We start from the raw sequence: 4,908 nt of genomic DNA on the forward strand, positions 1-4,908 counted from the left end.
ATAAGAGTGTAGAATTCAGCTGGGTGGGCTGGCACACACCTGTGATCCCAGCACTCTGGGAGGAAGAGACAGGCTGGCCCTCCCACAGTGCCATCCCAGAAGTAAACCACAAGACCAGAAGTAAACTATTATTATTTACAAGATATGTGTTTTCTGGACACAGTGGTGCACGCCTGTAATCCCAGCACTGAGGGGGGCAGAGGCAGGCAGATCTGTGAGTTTAAGGTTGGCACAATGTCATTCCAAGACAGCCAAGACTACACAGAAAAACCCTGGCTGAGGAGGAAAAGCAAACAAAAAGTGATAGATGTTTCATTGGACCTATTTTTATTTGCTTGTCTTTTTTGACAAGGTTTCTCTGTGGAACAGCCCTGGCTGTCCTAGACTCTCTTATATAGACCACTCTGGCCTTGAACTCACAGAGATTTACCTGCTTCAGGCTTCCAAACACTGGGGTTGAGAGTGTGCTCCACCCGGCCCAGCTGTGTTACAGGCCTTTAACAGCACCATTTGGGAGGCAGAGGTAGACAGATCTCTGTGAGTTCAGGGCTAGGCTGGTCTACAAAGTGAGTTCCATGCCAGGAGAACTAGGCAGTGAGACCCTGTCATTCCTTTCCAAACACAGCTATGCCCTGTTGGGCAGGATGTACTTGTGGTTTTTCTCTCTCTCTCTTTAATTCATACCTTGTCTTTTGTCACATGTATCTGTGTGTGTGCATGGAGATACCACAGCATGTATGCAGAAGTTAGAGGACAACTTGCTGGAGTCACTTCCTTCCCTGCACCATGTGGACCCAGGGGCTGAACTCAAGTCATCAGGCTTGGTAGCAAGTGTCTTTACTACAGAACCATCTCACTGGCTCAGGTGTCTCTTAGGATTTGGAAAACTTGCTTCTTGGTAGCATTTCCATGGCCAGCTGTTCTTCCCAGAATTCAAATAGTAGGCTCTTCCTCCCTTGAGGAGAGCGGCTGGAACCTTCTCCTTTGGGAGCTGCTTCAGAAAGTACAGCATCTGGCACTTTTTCTTTTTCCTTTTCTACTCAGATCATCACCTTCTCACCAAGTCAATCTTCATCTGTTTTTCAGAGACTAGTTTTGAGACAGGATCTTAGGAGCTCAGGCTAGCATTAAAGGTGCTACACAGCCAAGGATGACCTTGAACTTGTGATCCTTCCATATATTTGGCTTGTGTTACAAGTGTGTATTACCATACACACAGCCCAGCAAAGTTGCTCATTCCTGTCGTCGTCATCATCATCATCATCATCATCATCATCATATCATCATCATAGTTTTACTCTATGCATATATATGGATAAATGCATACATTTTAGATTACCTGGTGCCTGCAGAGGCCAGAAGGAGACATCAGATCCCCTGAAACTGGACTTTCAGACAGTTATGAGCCACCATATGGCTAGGAATTGAACCTGGATCCTCCACAAGAGCAGCAAAGTCTCTTTAATCCAGTGTCTCAGCTATAAAAACTGGATTCCTGGGAGATCACAGCTGACCTAGCTCAGCTCTTCTAAGTTAACACAGACAGGAATGTTTTGAGAGACCAAAAGATTAAAAATCAGCAGTTATTATTAAAGTTTAAGGCCTGAACTAAGGCTAGCTGGGTGGAGAAATCCAGTAATGTCCTGAGGGGAAGATCCCGCCTTACTGCATTCTGTTCCCACTCACTAGAGATACAGTTGCAGGAAACTGGCCCATTCCCCTAGGGAGGGACACCAAATCATTAATGGTTTGGGGACCTTCCTATAGCCAATGAATTAAAAATGCACCATTTTGAGAAATAGATGCTTGCCGGGCAGGAATCACCCCTGCTCTGGGCATGCTAGGAGGCACCAGAATCTTTAAATCACCCAACTAACCTGAGCAGTGGGCTCTCAGCTCTCACCGCTTCGGCGGTGGGGGGTGTGGGCCCAAGCTGCAGCTTGTAATGATTTACAATAAAAAGAACCTCATGTATTTACAGTGGAGTCTATTTATTCCTGGTCTTTGGGGGTTTGTGAACTGGGCAGAACAGTTTGAAGAAACAGCCTATCTCCAAGATAATCTGTCTTGCTAGAGGCAGACAATTCCTGCAGACCCTCACCTAATCCCCATGGCTACACAATTTCCTCATTTCTAAGCCCCTCACCACACTCCTATAAGGGGTCACAGTCAGCTTTTTCAATAGCAGACCCTTCAATTTCCCTCAGGAGAGCGGTTGTCTCTTGCTGTGTGTGCTAGTAAGTATAGCCCAATGTGCTGCCTCTGGCCTCTTTCACTCCTTGAGATGTCTGACACCCTTAACTGCTGAGCCATCTCTCTAGCTTGCACACGCACACACACACACACACACACACACACACATTGATACATATATTCATTGTCTTTGCGACAGAGTCTCATCATGTCGCCCAGACTGACCTGTAAATTAATGTGTGGTCCAGGCTAGCCAGGATTTTACAGAGGCCCTCCTGCCTCTGCCTCCTGAGTGACCCTCCTGCCTCTGCCTCCTGAGTGCTGGGGCTGGAAGAATGTGTGCCTTAATGGGCGCCTTTTACATTCCGAGCAAGCACACCTCTGTCTTTGGTCTCATTCCTTTGTTACCTCTCCCCTAAATCTGCTACCTTTTGAGCTGTTCTTTAAGTCTGTTGCTACACCACAGGAGGCAGTACAGTAGCAGAGCCTCACATAGTCGGGATTTAAAAATGAAACACATCTTGAGGAAGCGTTATTCCTAGTTGTCTGAGAAAGTGCCAGATTGATGTCCAGAGTCGTTGTAAAAGTTTACATTCCCACCAGCAGTGGAGGAGGGTTCCCCTTTCTCCACAACCTCTCCAGCATGTGTTCTCTCTTGAGTTTTTCATCTTGGCCATTCTGATGGGTATAAGGTGAAATCTCAGGGTCGTTTTGATTTGCATTTCCCTAATGGCTAAGGATGTTGAGCATTTCTTTAAGTGCTTCTCTGCCATTCGATATTCCTCTACAGAGAATTCTCTGTTTAGCTCTGTTCCCCATTTTTTAATTGGATTACTTGGTTTGCTGCTTTTCCGCTTCTTTAGTTCTTTATATATATGGATATTAGCCCTCTGTCAGATAAAGGGTTGGTGAAGATTTTTTCCCAATCTGTAGGCAGTCATTTTGTTTTGATGACAGTGTCCTTTGCTTTACAGAAGCTTTTCAGTTTCATGAGGTCCCGTTTATTGATTGTTGCTCTTCGAGCCTGTGCTGTTGGTATTCTGTTCAGGAAGTTGTCTCCTGTACCAATGAGTTCTAGAGTCTTCCCCACTTTTTCTTCTAACCGATTTAATGTGTCTGGTTTTATGTTGAGGTCTTTGATCCACCTGGACTTTAGTTTTGTGCAGGGTGATAAATATGGATCTATTTGCATTTTCTACATGTATATATCCAGTTAGACCAGCACTGTTTGTTAAAGATGCTATCTTTTTTCCATTGTATGGTTTTGGCATCTTTGTCAAAGATCAGGTGTCCACAAGTTTATGGGTTTATTTCTGGGTCTTCTCTTTGGTCTTAATCCCCATCCTCAAAGGCAAAGAGGATGGACATCAGAAGAAAAAGAAAACAGGAAACAAGCTAGGAACCTGCCACAGAGGGCCTCTGAAAGGCTCTGCCTTGCAGACTATCAAAGCAGACGCTGAGACTTATGGCCAACTGTTGGGCAGAGTGCATGGAATCTTATGTAAGAAGTGGGAAATAGTAAGATCTGGAGAGGACAGGAACTCCACAAGGAGAGCAACAGAACCAGAAAATTTGAACACAGGGGTCTTTCCAGAGACTCATACTCCAACCAAGGACCATGCATGGAGATAACCTAGAACCCCTGCACAGATGTAGCCCATGGCAATTTAGTGTCCAAATGGGTTACATAGTAATGGGAAGAGGGACTGCCTCTGACATGAACTGATTGGCCTGCTCTTTAATCACCTCCCCCTGAGAGGGGAGCAGCCTTACCAGGCCACAGAAGATGACAATGCAGCCACTCCTGATGAGATCTGATAGACTAAGACCAGAAGGAAGAAGAGGAAGACCTCCCCTATCAGTGGACTTGGGGAGGGGCATGCGTGAAGAAAGGGGAGGGAAGGTGGGATCAGCAGGGGAGGAGGGAGGGGCTTATGGGGGGGATACAAAGTAAATAAAGTGTAATAAAAAAAGACACACACAAAAAAGAAAATGTCAAAGGCTTTATAAAATATGTTATTAAAACATAAAGATTAAAAATGTGAAAAAGAAAAACATAAGATTCTTGTAATAGAATTTTAACAGACCTCCCTTTCAAGTCAGTTTGCTTCTGGAATTAAAATGTATTTGGCTAAAAGAAAAAAAAAAAAAAAAGAAAAGAAAAAAAATGAAACAGATCCTTGCAGTCAGGGGAGCCATTTGTAAGACAGTCTCTCTCCTAGCTACTATAAAACTCGTATTTACTGAGGAAAGAAATCTGAACATACATTGCCTTGTTGGAGGAAGTGTGTCACAGAGGTGGGCTTTGAGGTATCAAAATCTCATACCAAGCCCAAAGTCTGTCTATCTCTTCCTGCTGCCTTCAGGTCCAGATGTGGAACTCTTGGCTCCTTCTCCAGCACATGCCTGCCTGCTTGACTCCGTGCTTCTCAGCACGCTGACGATGGACTAAACTTCTGAAACTGTAAGCCAGCCCTCAAATAAATGCTTTCCTTGCCACGATCTGTCCTGGTCACGGTGCCTCCTCATAGCAGTAGAACAATGACTAACATACCCATTAGGCAGAATGCCATCAGTCCCCGTGCCTCACAGTGTGAGTGTCAAGCTAGGCACACTCTCTTTATGCATCTCCCTGAATTTGGCCCCTAGATCCATTCATTCTGCAGGTGCTGTGAGGAGCTCAGTGAGGTGTGCTGGACATCAGCCTCATAAATT

Source organism: Psammomys obesus, unplaced genomic scaffold (genome assembly GCF_907164565.1).
Source record: "Psammomys obesus unplaced genomic scaffold, mPsaObe1.curated_primary_1811, whole genome shotgun sequence".
Lineage (NCBI taxonomy): Eukaryota > Metazoa > Chordata > Mammalia > Rodentia > Muridae > Psammomys > Psammomys obesus.